Genomic DNA, 19,926 nt, shown 5'->3' with positions numbered 1-19,926 from the left:
AACAAAAATGATAAGGAAAGCTCTGAGTTTTTTACCTCTAAGTGAAACTCCACCCTCTTTAGAACTCAGATCCAAGCTTGTACTCCAACTTCTAGCCTCCACAAGAACCTCTGCTTCTTCTTCACTATCACTGAAAGGAACTCTTTAGCTCAAAACACGCACACACAAACTTTAGAACGATGACGATGCTCTCTTAGGGTTTCTCTCTATGAAATGGTGGCTGAGGAAGAGACCATATCATTCCTTTTATAGTCCTCTAGTCCCATTTAGGGTTTTGCATCTGGGCCAGTTACGCCCAGCGTAACTTTGGTACGCCCAACGTACTTCATGGAGTCCGTGTTTATTATAAGTGAATGAGTACACATAGCTTACTCTTCAGTACACCCAACGTACTCCTTTGCAACATTTTCCATTTAGGGGCTAATCTTGACAATTTGGAGAAAAGGAAGGGTTAAATATATATACCCAAATTCTCGGATGTTACAATGTCCATCATATCTCTTTATAGTCCCTATTAGTGTGTCAATTAACCATACAAGCTCCATTGATAGAGATGCACACAAAAACCGGTTTCACTATTCAAAACTAGATCCAATCCGAAACCGGATTGGTTCAAAACCGGTTTTGACCAAACCGGATCGGATCGGATTTTCAATCGGATCCTAATCCTACATTTTAAATCGGATTTGATACTGGATCGTAAACCAGATTTGCTAAAAACCGGATCGAAATCCGCCCCAAAATCCGCCTAAAACCCACTAAAATCGGTTTAAACCGGATTAGAATTGGATTCGAATTTTGACCGGATCCGGATCAGATTTTGACTGGATTCGGATCAGATTTTGATCGGATCGGATTCTTGATGACGTAAGCGAAATCGGGTCGGATCGGATCAGATTCGGGTTTTGTGCATCTCTATCCACTGATGACATATAAAGCGTGATGTGTGTTTTCATGGATTAACATACTTTTCACATTTTTCCTTAAGTAACTAAGAGTGGGATTTTAAAAATAGTTCTAATACTTTAATGGCATTATACTTATAATTTAGTTAGTGACTTATCAGATCTGTTCTACTAATGACCCTCCACCGAACAAGGAAGTTGTGGGTAAGAGTGGACACCCATTCAACTACCATTTATAGGTAGTTTCGTTATATCCCTTAGAGTCTGGCTTTGTGAATGAGGCATACTAGCAATATGACTAACTTAGTCTTATACATATAGTAATTAACATTTAATAATACATATAAGGTGTATTTTAATTTTTTTCCTAAAATACTAGGTTTAATTTAAGTTTTCAAAATTAATAAAAATATTAAGTTAATTTAAAACCAAACCAATTAGGATTTAAACTTTATCTTTTAATTAGAAATTAATTAAATTATTTTAAATGTCATGAAGATTAAATAATTATTTACTATTAACGATTAATCAAATAATTTAAATTTAATCATAATTCAATCCTTACTAAATTTTTGAAAAATAAGGGTATTGGGGTTATCCAATTTTAATTCGTCTATTTTAACTAATTAAAAAATAATTATTAAACAAGGAAACCGTAACTTGCCATCTAAGTAATTGAAAATAAGGAGGAGGCTAGGGTTTCTAAAACCCTTTGAAAAATCGAAAAACCTAAGTGTGAAGGCTAGGGTTTCAAGAACCCAAGCAATTTTCGAAAATGCATCCATTAGGATTTAGTTTCTATAAAACCTAATTTTGATCTATTCAACTTTGTGCAAGATCAATGAAAATAATGGCTATGATACTACTGAAGGGTTTTATAGATTACATTAACTATGTGCTTGCGAAATTTCACTTAATATTTAAGGGCGCATGCAACTTAAAGGATCTATGTATTTAACATTATGAACGTAACATGATATGAACAATAAAATTAACTTAGAACCTAATGAATCCCTAGTATAATCAAACAGAATAATTAGGGTTGCATACCTTTGATTTGTTGTAGTAAACAAATCACTTCAATCTCCTTGAAAAACTTGGAAAGCAAACACCAGAAATATCGTGCCTCTAATGCCTCACACCCAAAATCCTAGAAGCTGTGAAATGAGGAGGATAGAGAGAAAAGAGGTATTATTTTAGTTCCTAAGCCTTATGGTAAGAGCATGAACAAAATTGAGGCTATTAGGGGTTCTATTTATAATTTAAGTAACTTAGGGACAAAGCAACATTGAATAATTAAATAATAGATTTAATCCATATTCAAATCCTTTCCATATATACATCCAGGAGGCTTCTGGAAACCTTAAGAAGGCTCCCAAAACCGTCCAGCCCTTGGATGATTCTAGAATTTCTTTCTTTTGTTCAACTATTGAACAATTACAAATCACCGTTTGTATCTTTAATTAGTTCCAATTAATCCCAAATTAGTTCAAGATTAATTTTGATTAATAATTAATTAATTCCAATTGATTTCTTATTAATTTATTAATCATATAAATTAACAAATCAGTTATATAACAATTTATCTCATGTAAATTTATTAATTACATAATAAATTAACATATTAATTATCTATTTCCATTTAAAATATTCATCACATAATATATTAAGAAATTATTTATCTCTCATTCTCCTAATATCATTTCTAGCTATTTCTGGTTATGAGGGCAACCCAATAGGCTTCTCTAATAATTCAAGATTATGCTAATTTAGTTATTGGCTTAGACACCTAATCCAACAAAAATTACTTGTGACATAATCTATGAAGTAACTCTTGGAGCGTGGGTTCGTCCAACACTCAAATCTCCATTTTCTAAGTAATCATGGACATTGTAGCAACACAATTCCTATGTATAGACAACTTAGACAAAATAAACTCGAATTCAAGACCGTCTTCATTCACTACTTACTTCCTAAAGTATGAGCGACTATGGAGCTTCGAATAAACAAATTATCCATGAAGTAAAACATGCAAAATGAAACATAAGAATAAATAATTGACGAAGGCAATAACAAAATCATCAATAATCTCTATTATTCAATAAATTACATTTATTCTGTTACAAGTTTCAGACTAAACATCTAACTACTAAAACTAATGTCATCTCTCAAACCAATGCTCCTAGCATATTGACTATGCTTAATCCTACTTAAGGACTTTGTGAGATGATCTGTAGGATTGTCTTTTGACGAAACTCTCTTCACTATTAGATGACCTTCTTCAACTCTATGTATGATATAATGGCACTTTCTGTCGATATTTATTGATTTACCATGATCTCTCTGTTCTCTGGTCAAAGAAATTGCTCCTTCAACCAAGCGTTTTCCTTTGAGGCTTCACTTGCTGTTATGTACTCTGATTCACAAGTAGAATCCGCCACCGTGTCCTACTTGGAACTTTTCCAAGTAACTACTCCATTTAACGGAAACACCCAACCAGATGGAAAATGAAAATTGTCTCTATCTGTTTGAAAGTTGGTGACACTATACCAGTCACTCTCAACATATCACTACCACTAAGGACTAGAACCATATCCTTTGTCCTTCACATATACTTAAGAATGTTCTTTACTACTATGCAATGAACACTGCCAGGATTTCCCTGAAAACAACTGACCATGCTTAATGCAAGCGAAACATTAGGGCGAGTACATGTCATAGCATACATGATTGATCCTACAGCTGAAGGATATGGGACTCCACTAATTGCCGCTATCTCTTCATCCGTACTAGGGCTTTAAGTCTTACTCAACTTGGCATTACTCTGGATAGTTAGCTCTCCTTTCTTGGAATTCTCCACACTAGAATGTTTTAGCAACTTATCCAAATATATACTTTGACTAAGACCAATTAGTATATTCTTTCTATCCCTTAAGAGTTTTATCCCAAGAGTATAGGCCGCCTCTCCTACATCCTTCGTAGAGTAACACTTTCCAAGCCAAGACTTTACTTCTTACAAAGTTGGAATGTCGTTTCCTATAAGGAGTATGTCATCAACATACAATACTAGACAAGTGACCATACTCTTACAAGCCTTGACAAGTACACATGACTTATCTTCACTCCTAGAGAATCAAATTGTTTGAATTTCTCATGGAAGCTAAGATTCCAGCTACGAGACGCTTGTTTCAATCCATAAATGGATTTCTTAAGCTTACACACACTATTAGGATACGTTGCATCTATAAAACCCTGTGGCTGACTCATGTAAACATCTTCAGGAAACTTCTCATTAAGGAAAGTGGTTTTGACATCCATCTATCATATTTCATGATCATGAAAGGAAACTATGAAAAGCATTATTCTGATAGCCTTTATATTAGCTATTGGTGAGAAGGTCTCAACATAGTCAATCCTAGGTTTTTATTAAAGCCCTTCGCAACCAGAAGAGCCTTGAAAGTGTGTACATTTCAATCCATGTCGGTCTTCTTCTTGAGGATCCATTTGCAACCAAATATCTTTCAACCAGGTTCTTGATCAACAAAATTCCACACTTGGTTGTCATACATTCCCATGTTCTTGTTGTGTGATGCATCTTTCCACTTGGCAGCCTCAGGGCCTGCCATCGATTCCTTGTGGTTAGATGGATCATCCAAAATTACCAGTGTGTTGGTAGCATGCTAAATCTATTAGAACGTCGAAGAGGCAACAAATTGTCAATGGCTTCAATAGGAGTGTCATCCTCTGGTTGAGCGCTAATATCTTCTAAGTTTCCTTCATCGGTTAACTCTTGAATCTATTCACGGTTAATTGTACTCCCACTGTCCTCTTTGCGTATGGGCTCTCTCTTATGAAAGACTTATCTTTGCGCTACAAAGATGACATTCTCACTAGGTCTGTAGAAAAAATATCCAAAGGACTTTTGTGGGTAGCCAATGAAAATACATCTCTAACTTCTAGGTTCTAGCTTTTCATGATTCTCTCATCTAAAAAAAGATTCACAACCCCAAACATTGATTTGTGCTAACAAGGGAACTTTCCATGTCCATATCTCGTGAGGTCTTTTGACAACCTTCTTGGTAGGGAAGAGATTAAGGATATGGACGGTTGTCTCTAAGGCATACTTAGAAGGAAATGTGAAGAGAAGCTCGACTCATCATGGAACAAACCATGTCTAACAAGGTCCGATTACGCCTCCGAGTCACACCATTAAGTTGTGGTGTCCTAGGAGGATTCAATTTTGAAACAATTCCACATTATTTGAGATAGTCGTGGAACTCGATGCTAAGATACTCTTCGCCTCTATCAGATAGGAGCATCTTTATCTTCTTGCCTAATTGATTCTCGAATTTATGTTTAATCTCTTTGAACTTTTCAAATGTTTCTGATTTATGCTTGGTTAAGTAGATATACCCATATCTGCTATAATCATCAGCAAATGTCAAATAAAATCGATTAGCATCCCTGATGGTGAATCTGAAGGGTCCACACACATCTGTATGTATGAGATCCAATAAACCCTCACCTCTTTCACAAGATCCAGTGAAAAGTGATTTTGTCATATTTCCCAAAATAGCATATTCATATTCATCATCTAGCCTTAAGTCAAATGATTCCAATACTCCATTCTTTTGGAGTTTGGAGATGCATTTTTTTTAATGTGCCCAAGATGATAATGCCACAAGCATGCCTTGGCAAAACCATTAGACGAATCAATATGGAATACACTATTACCTAAGCTATCAACACAAATCACAATTTCATAGACACCATTATAAGGTCAATCTTCAAACATAAACATACCATTCTTTTAAACCAAAATTGATCCATTCATGTCATTAAACGAATATAGAAAACCTTTTCTAAATAGTCCATGAAAAGAAGTACTGTTTCACATCATTTCTAACGAATAACAAAATTTAACAAAGTCTAATTAAACATCACTACTAAGCATCAGACTATAAATTCCAATCCTGGTATCAAGAGAAGATCGCCTATTGTCCATGATTAGATTCATCCTTTCATGCTCCACCTCTTCACTTTCTCTTATCCCCTGAAAATCATTACATAGGTGAAAGCCACATCCTGTATCAAGGACCCAAGAATGAGTAGGTTGTGAGTTCTTAGTTTGAATAGTCTACATGTCTGCTGACAGTGGCTTCATTTTTCCATCCTTGATGTCTACAAGAACTTGGGGCAACTTCGTTTCCAATGTCCCTTATGAATGCAATAGAAGCAATTGGTCTCTTTGGGATCACTCACATGAGGGATGTCAGAACTGGGCTTCTCTTTTGGGCCATTGCTAGACGACCTAATATGGGCCTTTCCCTTCCAGTTCTTCTTAGAAGCACCTTTCCTTATATTTCCTTTGTTTTGCCTAATGGCTAGAACATGAGTACTAGTAGCAGTAGGGGTGTGACTTTTCTTCATCCCTGAATTTGTTGTGTTTAATAGGTGTTTAGTTAGGACAATGTGGTTTCATTATTGTTCAAATGATAACTCAAGACGAACTGATCATAAAAATGTGGAAAGGAGTTACGGACCATGTCAATGGCCAACTCCTCATCGAAATTCACATTGATATTTTGAAGGTGCTCCACGTATCTTTACATTCTTTCCACGTGGTTGCATACTGACTCTCCTTCCTTCAACTTGCATGTCGTAAGAGCTTTGACGACTTCATACTTTTCTAGAGGATCTCTCTTGTGATACTTTTCAACAAGATGTAAGTTCTTATCGCATGGCCAATAGTCCTCATAGAACCTTTGCAACTCAGGAATGATGGTGACAACCATGATGCAAGCAACCTTCGTCGCGTTGTTATAATGTTTCTTGTAGGAGGCTATTTCTTCCGGAGTAACAGTGGCTTCATCGATCTCGATAATTTGTTTCTGAAGGGAATACTCTTGTCCGTCGTATCAAAGAGTCATCTTGATGTTACACATCCAATCATTTGAGTTTATGCTATCCAATCTTACCTTGTACGCGATCGAGAGAAGGGTGAAGTTGTGGGTATAGGGTTGAGAAGCAGAAACATCACGAGAAGTAGACATCTATAGAGAAAAGTAGTTTTAGTTTGATGACAATAATCCTTAATATTTTAACCTACAATTAATATTTAAGGTTAGAATCCAATATAACAATGCACAACTATGAAGAGCGATGTCGTAATCTTATCGTGAATTAATGAAGGTAGGTAAAAACAATTCACCAATTTTGAACTATGAAATTCCTAGATCTTTTGAGATTCATTGAATATATCTATTACATGTTTAATATCATATTATGCTCTTCTATTTGTGACTGGGATACTGAGGGTCACAAACAAAACGTGAATAACCTTACAAATATGTGTGACACTCTCAATTTCATTTATCATCTCTCATTATTGTGCTGATTAACCACACACGCTCCATTAACAATGATAATTTTCGAGATGCTCATTATTACTCTTTATAATCACTATAAGTGTGCTGGTTAGCCACACACACTCTACTAACTACATATAAAACATATGTGCAATTTTATGGATTAGCATACTTTTCATATTTTTCCTAAAGTAACTAAGAGTGGGATTTTATAAAAACAGTTTAGTTACTTTATATCATTATACGTATTAGTGAAATTATGTCTTATCAAACCCATCCGGCTAACAATCCTCCACTATACAAGAGAGTGGTGGGTAAAAATAGATACCCAATAACGGTCATTTTATAGGCCACTTCCTTAAATTCCCCTTATAGTATGACTTCGTGAATGAGGCATACTATTGATTTGACTGATTTGTCTTATACATATAGTATAGTTAACTTTTTATTATATATATATATATATATATATATATATATATATATATATATATATATATATATATATATATATATATAGTACAAGGTATATTTTAAAACTTTTCTAAAATACTTGGTTTAGATTTAAATTTTTGAAATTAACGAAAATGAATTTAATTTAAAAATAAACCAATTTTGATTTAATATTTAACTTTTAATTAAACAAGTAATTAAATTAATTAAATCATTGTGGATTAAATAATTGTTTACAATTAACTAATTAATAAAATAATTCAAATTTAATCCTAATCTTAAGCCTTCTAATTTTCAAGAATAGGCTAGGGTTTATCATGTTTTAATATTTCAAATTTGAAGGCTTATAAAATAACAAATAAAGAAACAAGTTAAACCCTAAAAGGGTTCCATAATTTTCGAAAATTAGGAAAAGGGAGCTAGGATTTCTAAAACCCTTGAAAATATCGAAAATATTTGGGTGGAGGCTAGGGTTTCAAGAACCCTAGGGATTTTTGAAAATTTCCTCCTTAGGGTTTAGTTTCGATAGACCCTAATTTTGATTTATTCAGCTTTGTGCAAGATCAATGAGAGCAACGAATTTGATACCAGTGATGGGTTTTATATGTAACAAAAAACTATTTTTTTGCGGAAAAACATAAATCCTAAGTTCACGTCTGCCCTAAAGGGATCTATGTTCTCACTATGATTTGCAAACAACAATTAAATATCAACAACCCTAAAACTATATTGCTATTTTCGAAATTAATACCGGTTTATTAGAAATACATACATTAGTTTATTATAGCAAATAAACTAGTAATCCTTCGTTATTGGTCTTTAGAAACCAAGCACCAAAAGTCTCGTGCCTCTAATGGCTCACACCAAAACCGTAGCAAATTGGAGACTAAATAGGAGAGAGGAAGAGGAAGGATCGAAATATCTTGTAATATGTTGAAGTCAGTGTAATAGATAGTTTCGTATGTTTCCTTATGTATTTGCTAAGGCTTTTTTCTAATGTCTAGCCTTAGTATTTTTTGTACTTTCAGCCTCCTATAATAGGAGCTGAACATAGAGTTGATAGTAGAGTTTTCCCATCATTTACAATCAATTTAGTACTCTTGTTCTTCGAAAGTAATATGAGCTAAACCAGATCCTATTTACTTCATGTGTTCATATTACATTGTTTTACTCTGATTTGATTCTTATACATGGTTAAACTCTTCTACAATTGGTATCAGAGCAGGAATCAATATTGCGTAGATCTGATTTTCAATTGAATCTCTAGTTTTTGAGTTGCGAGTTTGTCTCAAAAGTTTCCGCACTGTTTGATTTAGAAAAATCATCGCTGATCTACAGTTTTGATTTGATTCTGTGTTTGAATTGAGTAGTCGAGTAATCAATTTTATGTTTCTGATGAATTCATTCAATCAATTTTGAATTCTTTCAAGTTTTTCTGAAAAATCTCATCCTTACGATAATGGAGAATTTCAACGTGAACACGATGACTTCATTTTCTCATTAGTTAGGATCTTTTACGACGATTCCTATGTTGATTCCAGAGTACTATGATAAGTGGGATGATCGAATGGAGGATTACTTGAACGAATTGGACGAGGAACTATGGAGCTGCATTACAGGAATCACTCAACCTCCATTGAATGTTCAAACTATTGGATCATATGGATCAACACCTGCAGTTACTGATCAATCTACCAGGCTAAAGAACAACGAAAAGCGTGGTTTGAGAGAATTACGAAGATAAACGAAGATAAGCATAAAGGAAGCGAGAAAACGAAGATAAAGTTTGTTAAGCAGTGTCTAGTGGAGCTGAAAGAGTTCAGACAAAAAGAGAATAAAACAATTGAAGTTTACTATGATCGTCTTAATGCACTGATTTATAGATGTAATCATTATGGAATCGTAAGGTCATCAATGGAGTTCAATCTCACTTTTGTGATGGGACTTCGTAAGGAATGGAGAAGTGTCAGTATGATGGTGAAGAATCAACAAAGTTTCGATACTTCATCTCTGAATGAGTTGTATAATCAGTTGAAAACTCACGAAAGTGAAGTGAATGAGATGGCTGGAGAGTCGAAACTTAGTTTGGGAGGTCCTTTAGCTTTTGTTTCTAATGTGTATGAGAAAGTGTCTTAGATGATGAAGCGGTTGCTTTTTAGTCGAACAACTGAGTTAAAAAGTTCTTTAAGAAAATGTTCAATCCCAAGGTGAAGCAAGGTGATGCTAAAGCAAGTTTCGTTAATAAATCTGTGGGTGAGGAGAAGAATAAATTTGAGAAAAATGATGATTCGAAAGCTAAAAAGAAACTTAAGGGAGATTCGGGAATTGACTGTCATTACTGCAATGGAGCAAATCATTTAGCAAATGATTGTATGCTTCGTAAGAAAGAAGAGAAAAAGAATAAGGTCAAGGACGAAGCATACTATGTGGAGAAACTAGAAGAGGTACATACAAAAGCGAAAGGCATGTTATTGATTGAAGGAGGAGAAGGTGAAGAATATGGCACGTATCAGATCTGGTCTTTAGGATCTGATTACAAAGAGATGTGTAATCCGACACATGGGACTATGTTCACACAATTTAAAGAGGATGAGGACGAAATGGTGACTGGTCGTTGTTTCATGACCAAATCAAGAGACAAATCACCGATGACAACGAAGGTACGTTCTATTCTTCAATCTTTTAACATTCCTTTACAAGCTTATGATTCTGAAATAATTGCATTTGTTGATACTGTTGCTTACTTTGATGCAATTGTGGTGTCTGCTAGTAATAAAGCTAAGAAACTAAACATCCAATTGCTAGAGACCCAAAAATTGCTAGATTCGAAACGAAGCAGGGTAGAGTATCTGGAAATGCAATTGAATAATGTGAATAAGGATAGGGAATGTCTAGATAATGAAGTTTAAATGTTACTTGCTCAGCGAAACATTTACTGTAATTCAGCAAAAAGATTATATGCTAAATTGACTTCATTGCACCATTCATCTGATATAAGCAAAGAACAACAAAGAAAATTATTGCCTTGTCTTGTTTTCGAAAGAGAGAAAGTTGATAGTTTCTCCTATGATTGTGAGAAAACCATAGCAGAATTCGATAAAGTGCCTGATAATCGATTTGCTTATGGTATTGTCAAGATAGATAAATATTTGAATGCTGATGAGCTTGTTGAAATTGTAAATGAAACCTCAACTAAAAATGAAGAAATCAAAATTTTGAAAAGAACTGAGAATTTGAAACTTGACTCTCAATCTAATTTTGTTGATATCGATGATAATTCTGATAATTTTAGCAAAATAAGTGAAATTAAGGAGGAGGAAAGTGTCGATTGTTCTCAGTTATTTGTCATTAATGTCACATCTAAGTCAAAAGGTAATGAAATTTGTGATGATTTGATGGTTGAGGATGACACAAATAGAACCTGTACTTCGAATGTTTGTGACTTTGATTATGTGAGTGCAAGAGACAGTCAAACGGATAGTAGTGATGATGAGAATGAAGAAGAAGTGTCGAACAATTCTAAAACATAAAAGTATGTTTCAAATGAAACAACCATTAAACGAATTGTTGTTGACCAAGTGTTTGGAGACACTGAAAATTTGGACAAAGTGTTATCTGAAAAAGGTGCTCATTTTCAAGAAACAAACACTATGGTGCATCCAAATTTTAAGTGCATAGATGATGTTATATTCCCGAATCAGGTTTTATGACTACTGGGAATGTTGAAAACATCAAACTAGAGTTCAACAAAATAATTGAAGGAGATAGCAAGAAAACATCAGACGAAGGATTCTTTTCAAATCGAAGCACTGTCGAAAATAATCTAACAAAGAATTTGTATGTTTTTCAAAGATGAAAACCAAAACGAAAATGGGTTGAAAACCAAGAAAATACATAAGAGATTTTGAAACAAGAATCTAATGAAACAAATGAAAATGTGAAAATTAATTCACAAGAAATGAAGGTTCTTGCTGAAAAATTTTCGAATGAAAAAGGAATTTTGAAAAGGCAGGCACGAAAGTAATTTTTTGGCAAGTTGTGTCAAATGAAAAGCAATCAAAATTACCAATCAAGAAAATGTCTAAAAATGGGTTGTCTAAATCAGTACAAACAAAGTTTTCAATTCGTTTGGATAAAAAGGAAAATTCCGCTCAACCAATTTCGTCTGATTCTCAAAATTATTAAATGAAGTTTTCAAAATCAACACCTTCAAAGACTTTTCAAACAAATGTTCAACAAAAGAATTTTCAATCAAAAAGCCAACAAAATTTTTCAACTTCAAATTCATCTTTTTCAAAATCAACAAACAAATCAAAACAAATTTTCTTCAAATAGAACGAATCAAGATTTTGCTATTGTTCGTCAATTTGAAAAGGTTGGAAATTTTGAGAATGTTCGAAAATGTGAGAATGTTCAAAAATTTGAAAATGTTCGAAAGTTTGCAGACAATCAAACATTTGTGAATGATAAATCCAAAACATCTGCAAAGTTTATCCCACAAAAACTAAATTTTCCGAAACCATTTGCACACCATGCCACTACAGTTTCGTACACAAAAGGTTCATCTGGAGTGGAAACAATCAATCATTGGCTTGAGGAAAAAGGGAAAAGTATCAATTAGGAATGTTTTCTCAACATCAAACCAAGAAAGCCTATGAACAGTACTTGAATGATACTTCATCTGGAAGTTCATCTTCGAAAGAATCAAATATTCCAGTTCAAAAATGGCAACCTATCTCAAAGGACAAAAACACTGAGAAACATAAGAAGAAAGTCAGTGAAAGTCCAAGACTATCGAAAAATTATGTTTTGATATCTTTAACTGATGATGTCGAGTTTATTGATACTTTCAAAACCAAATTTTGAAATTGGGCTTTAGGTTCTAAATTTCATTCACTTTTTCAAACTAATAACCAAGGACCCAAACAGCCTTGGGTACCTAAATTCTTCTAATGATTGCAGGAACTGTGTGACGAGCAATATGATGAGAAATGGTACATTGATAGTGGTTGCTCACGTCACATGATTGGAAGGAAGGAGAATTTGCATGATTTTAGAAGTTTGGAAAATGCAGGAGTACTGATGTTTAGAAATAATCACAAGTGTCAAGTTAAAGGTTATGGCAAAGTAACAAATGGATAATTTACAGTGAATCGTGTTGCTTATGTTGAAGGTCTTAAACATAATTTGATAATTGTTTCACAACTTGTTGTGGGAACTGGCAATCAAGTTGTGTTTAACAAAGACAGAAGTATCATTTCCAATGTTGAAATGAAGGAAGTTTTGTTGAAATCAAAAAGATATGGCAATATGTTTACCCTTGACATCAAACCAATTGTTGGTAAACCCTTAGTTTGTCTACTTTAAAAAGCTTCATCTATTGTTATCTGGTTGTGGCATCGACGTTTATCTCATTTAAACTTTCGAAATCAGAATAAATTGGTAGTAGAGGATCTTGTTCGAGGTTTACCTGTTCTAAGTTTGACAATGATACTTTATGTGCAGCTTGCGAACAAGGAAAACAGCATCATAAAGGACATCCAATTGTTATAGATTCGAAAATTGTTGACCCGTTCGAACTTCTTCATATTGACATTTGTGGACCATCAACTGTTGAAACTCTTAACAAGAAACGGTACATTTTGGTTATCGTTGATGATTTTTCACGATTCGCTTGGGTGTATTTTCTCTAGTTAAAATCTGAAGTCGCTCAAACAATGATCGAATTTATCAAGAAAATTGAGACGAGCTTAAAGAAGAAAGTTAAAAAAATCAAAAGTGATAATGGTTCCGAGTTTAAAAACAATGTGCTCAATTCGTTCTTAACAGAGAAAGGAGTTTCGCATAATTTCTCATCACCATATACACCACAACAAAATGATGTGGTTGAAATGAGGAATAGGTCTCTTTGCGAAGCAGCAAGAACAATGTTGACATATGCGAATCTTCCTCAATATCTATGGGCAAAAGCAGTTTCGACAACATGTTTTACTCAGAATCAATCCTTTATTCATCTTCGTTTTAATATAACTCCGTATGAAATCATAAATAACTAAAAACCTAATGTCAAATTCTTGCATGTTTTTGGTTGCAGGTGTTTTATCATGAATCTCAAAGATAATCTTTCGAAATTTCAAGCTAAGGCTGATGAAAGAATATTTTTAGGATATTCAAATAACTCGGTTGCATACAGAGTCTTAAATAAACGAAAATGAAAAGTTAAAGAGACATTTAATCTCACTTTTGACGATTACTATGTGTAACAAGTTGAAACATGTTTCGAACAAAAACCAATTCTTAATGAATCAAATGATGAGTCTGAAAGTTATTATTCATCTAATTATGATTATGATTTAGTTTTTGGTGCTCCAGACAAGGCTGCAGATGCTAAAGTAAATGCTATTGATAATCAAACTCTTGAATCTTCGAAACATACTGATGATTCGACAATCACATCAGATACAACTGGTAATGGCAAAACTATGCTAGATGCACAAGTGGGGGGGGGGCACTTGCATATACCCTTAAATGTTGAGGATGAGCATCCTTTCGAGGGGGAGAAGAGCAATATGAATGATGTTCTCGAGGGGGAGCATCAGAATGACAATTATGTTGAGGGGAGCATAATAATACTGAAACCACAAATCTTGATCAAAACAATGAATTTCATGAACTAAATGATAATAATTCTGTTACAAGATACAAAGATGCACCATTGTACTTTGATGTAGCATATCTACCATTTGAAAAAATGGACAAAAAATCATCTAAAAGAGCAAGTCATTAGGAATCCACAAGATGGTGTTTTGACGAGAGCTCAAATTCGTGCAAAAGATGAGGTACTGGATACTCATCAAGAATTTTGAATGTTTAATGTTTTTATTTCGAAAATAGAGCCAAAGACAGTGAAAATTGCAATGGAACACGTGACTGGGTTGTTGCTATGCAATCTGAACTTGCTGAGTTTGATCGAAACAAGGTTTGGAGACTAATTCCTAAGCCAAAAGATGTTTTGATAGTTGGATTAAAATGGATTTTCAAAAATAAAATAGAAAAAGAAGGTAATATTGTTCAAAATAAATCTAGGCTTGTAGTAAAAGGTTATTCGCAACACGAAGGAATACACTATGAAAAAACTTTCGCCCCTGTCGCAAGACTCAAGGCAGTTAGAATATTTTTGGCCTATGCAGCTCATAAAGACTTTGATGTTTATCAAATGGATGTGAAATGTGCATTTTTGAATGGAGAACTTGAAGAGACATTTTATGTGGAACAACCTCCTAGTTTTCATAATGAAGAATATCCATATCATGTTTATATTTTAGATAAAGCAGTATATAGGTTAAAACAAGCACTAAAAGTCTGGAATGCAACTCTTACCAATTTCTTAAAACAATCGAAATTTAAACAAGGATCAGTTGACCCCACATTATTTCAAAAGAAAATTGGGAATCATCTAATGCTTGTTCAAATTTATGTCGATGATATTATTTTTGGCTCTACTGACCCTGCTTTGTCTACTGAATTCGAAAGTTTGATGAAAAACCAATTTGAAATGAGTATGATAGGAAAGATTAAAAAAACTTTTTAGGCCTAAATATTCATCAAAACTAAGAAGGAATTTTCATCAATCAAGAAAAATATACCAGGAATTTGGTCGAAAAATTTGGAATGACAAATAGCATGAAGTTAAGAGTACCAATGGCGGTTGGAACAAGGCTAACACCTTCGTTAGACACACCTGCTGTTGATTTCACTTTATACAGGAGTATGATAAGTTCATTGCTTTATCTTACAACAATTCAACCTGATATCATGTTTTCTGTATGTAATTGTGCTAAGTATCAAGCAAATCCAAGAGAACCACACTTGACTGCAGTGAAAAATATTTTTCGTTATCTCAAGGGAACAATTTCGTTAGACTTGTGGTATCCTTCGAAATCAGGATTTTTCGTGCAAGCATTTTCGGATTCGGATCTGGGAGGATGTACTCTTGATAGAAAAAGTACAAGTGGAGGATATCGGTTGTTGGATGGGAAGCTTGTAAGTTGACAATCGAAAAAGCAAACATGTGTTGCAATTTTAAATGCTGAAGCTGAGTGTGTTGCAGCTGCCGCTTGCACTTCACAAATCATATGGATCCAGAGTCAATTGTGTAACTATGCAATTGATATGAAAAAGACTCCATTATATTGTGATTCACAAAGTGTTATACGCATTTGTCATAATCCAGTACAACATTCGAAAACCAAACATATTGCACTTCATTATCATTTCATTAAAGATCATGTGGAAGATGGAAATATCGAAGTTCATTTTGTAAAAACAACTTATCAACTTGCTGATATTTTTACAAAACCATTGGACGAAAAATAATTTGCTAGAATTTTGATAGGTTTGGGAATGCTTGAAGCAAGTTCGGTTCCGGGGATAATTTCGAAAGAATAACAAAGAAAGAAGATAAAAAAGTGTCAATTCAGAGGCATTATTGAATGGTTCAGAGGTGTATAGTATTAACCATTCAGAAGTTACTGTTTATATTCAGCGCTTTGATATGCTTCGTTTTCGACATTTGGAAAAGAAAAGTTTTGTTAGTTTGGTACATTCTTAAGTTTTTGTTTATTCTTTGATTTCGAAAAATTGGAAAAACCAAAAAAAATATTTTCGTTAGTTTGTATTCTTTTCGAAAAATCAAAAATACGTAAAAGATTTTCTTTTGTTATTTGTTTTAATTTTCAAAAAACTTAAAAACACAAAAATATTTTCTGTCTTTTCAAAAACATAAAAATTCAAAAAGTTTTTTGTTATTTTGTATTTTGCTTTTCTTTTAGTTGTGCAGATTACAAGAATATATTACAAGGATCATGCTAGCATTTCTAGGGCAAGGTATACTTTCGAAACTTTGTACTAGTTAAGATGTCTCTAGAAGCATGTTGCAACATGTCGACCCAAACCTCTATTGACTCAATGTGTGATTTCAAAATCCTTAATGAATTTATTCATTACCAAAATTTCTTCCCAATCAGGCTTGCATTCACAATAGTCTACTGAGCTACCTAACTCTTATCAAATGGGTTAAAAGTTTTCTGTTTGGTCCAAACATAACAGAGGTACAACTGAATTCGTGAAACAACATTTTTCATCTCAAAAATTTTAACACATTTCACACACAATGACATATGTCCAAGAGGTCTTTGATTAAACCCATCAAGACTTAGACATATCAAAACTTTGTGTTTATGATCTGAATTGATGAGGCCGTGATGAAAGTGAAACCCAATTTTCTAAATTTTTAAGGGATTGACGGGGAACTGTGTTCCAGATTTTCATGAAACATTTGTTTCAGTACCAAATTTTCGATGCTCCAAATCATATTCTTTCGTTATGAGTGGTCTTGATCAAATGTTCGAAGCCCACGACATTTGCTACCCAAAAGGATCCAGCTGAAAATAATTTTTCTTTGAATATGATTTTTGTGTGAGTATCAATTCTTTTAATTGTCACTTTCAAATTAATCCAAAGCATACTTGTCACTGACTACACTGGTCACACAAGTAATTTCTGTTACAATTACTCACCTTATGTTTAGGATGATATGTAATGAATATTTTTTTAAGCCACCCACGAAACCTTAAAACAGAAGCACTTCGATACTTCTTTATAAGTATGCGATTGTAATTTACAGGAAACCACACAATCTGTTGATTATCTTTCTTGATAATTAACGAAGCAACCTTTTCCCGGGGTTTAACTGCCTTTGTGTTGAAATTTTATTTTTCGACATCACAGATACCAAATTGTTGTTAGTTTTATTCTTATCTTATTCTATTGGCACACTGCACTCATGAAATCCTTAAGGTTCTGAGTATTACCAACTCAGGCTGATGATTTCGACAATCTAACATATGCCTTTGTTTCTAATCCCAAAGACGAAAGAGCCTAACCTCCATGCCGAAGGTTTTTGATCTTATCCACTTGGTACTCTTGAACAGTTTGATATGATGGTTTGTCAACGTGGTCCGACTTTCAAGGTACTTTATCTGACATGGAAAGTTCAACGGCTAGTAATGCGAGTTTCAAGGACAAACGTGGGTTACTCTTTAAAGAAAATGTTTGGAATTCAATTGGGGATACATATAAAAGGAAGTTATTATCTCCTTTTATAATTATGTGTTCAAATTATCAGACGATCAAAATGCCCAACATTTCTTTCTTCTTCAAGAATTTCTCAAAACCTTAATCAATGGATGCTGCTCCAACCAACACTACTGACGAAATTGCATCTCAACCAAGTATGAATATGCAAAGAACAAACTATCCGGTTGAAGGAGATGTGTCAATGTATCACGAAGAAATCAAGATGCTGATTGTTGCTCTTCAACATTCAGGTCTTGCAATTGCGATGTTCAATGCTTTTGATGTCCCGATGTCATGGTTATCGATGGGTGGTTCCACTACATCTTACAGCAAAGCCACAGATGTAATCACCGTTAATCTGGTGAATGAAAAGCGAGTTCGACTCACAAAGAAGATGTTTACTCAAATCTTAGCAATTCCAAATTCATCTCCATTCTATCAACCTACTAGTGCTCAGGTTATGTTCATGTTTAACGAGATGGGTCATCAGCCACCACTTGTCAAGATCACTGACTTCAAGAAGTTTGGTCTTCCTTGCATATGGAATTTTTTTGTTCGGGATATACCTTCGTTGCTTAATTGGGCGAAGTGTAGGTCTTGAAAAGGGGAGAATGGAAGTCTATGCTATGATAGCAGGGTTGTACTACGATCTCAATGTTGATTATTCTACTCAGCTTTGGAAAGAGTTTATAAATAGCCTGGAAAACATGAATTTGGTAAAAGGAATTTCATGTGCACGCTACTAGAGTTTGGTTCTTCAGTCTGTATATGAGAAAGAAGGCATTCCAATTCCTGCTGATGATGTAACGCCCGCAAATCCGGGCTAGTCAATTTAGAGGAAATAGGGGTCGAAAACGACTTTTCTACAAAAGATTATTTAGAATAAATAATCTTAACCAAGTTGTGGAATATGTCTCAAGGTTTCCGTACATATAAAGAACGCTGAAATCCGAGTTATAACGAAGAAGTTATGGCCCATCGAAGTTTTACGGCAAAACCGACACGGCACCGGGAAGCGTGAATAGTGAATTTATGATAGAGCGAGAGTTAGCCTTAGCAATCTAAAAAAAAGTTGTATAATATGTTAAACTAAGAGCGTCGATAAAAAGAATGCCCAAATCTGACTTCGTATGAGGAAGTTATGATTTTTCTAAGATTCGGCTTAGTAGTGTACGACCCGAAACTCGAATTTTAGTTCGAGCGGTTTTTGGCTTACGCGACCTAAATGAGAGTTGAAGATCTCATTAATAGGAACTCAATGGTAAAAAGACAGATGAAAACGGAGTCCGTATGAAGGAGTTATGAATTCTTCGCGGTCATTTAACAGTCTAAACGCCTCCTACTGTTAAATTTGAGATCGGTCGAGAATTAGCCGACGGAGTCTAAACGAAAGTTGTAGATCTTGATTTTACCTACACGTGGATATAAAAAACGTCGAAAACGGAGCTCGTATGCGAGAGTTATGATTTTTCTAAGTTCGAAGGCTGATACGTTATAGGGGGTGACGTGGCACCACCAGAATTGGACACGTGGCACCACCAGAAGGCCATCACATGGACCAACTCGGCAAGTAGGTCCCCCCTACTCGGCGAGTCCATCAGATTTTGCAATATAAATAGAAGTGCCGGCTCTAGCCTTCTCTTCACACCTCCCAAACTCACTTTCTCTCTCTAGTTTCTCTCTCTAGCCTCCCTAACCCCCCTAAAAGCCTAGGTAAACCCCCTAGCACCTGAAGGAAGCCCCGAGGCTCCCGGAGTCCCGAGAAAAGAGCCTTTCGGCTTGGGAACGCTGCTTCAGCGAAGCCCGGTTTTCAAGAAAACCCGCTGTAAGTGAGCTACGCCTAACCTATCTTTAGTATAGCTTATGTTTTAATATATTAACTTTATTAGGACCTTACAATAAGTATTTGGGCTATTATTATGAGTTATATTGAGTGTTATTTAACGCTTATATAATAATAATAATAGCTAGACTATTAATTTGTCGCGGTTAACGTCAGACTAAACTCTAGTGGTAATGATACTAGGTTTTGTCGAGGAAGTTGTTTTAAGAGTAATGAAGTG

This window comes from Lactuca serriola, chromosome 8 (genome assembly GCF_051521515.1).
Source record: "Lactuca serriola cultivar US96UC23 chromosome 8, Lser_US96UC23_V15, whole genome shotgun sequence".
In the NCBI taxonomy this organism is placed as follows: domain Eukaryota; kingdom Viridiplantae; phylum Streptophyta; class Magnoliopsida; order Asterales; family Asteraceae; genus Lactuca; species Lactuca serriola.
Note: the sequence above shows the minus strand (reverse complement) of the source record.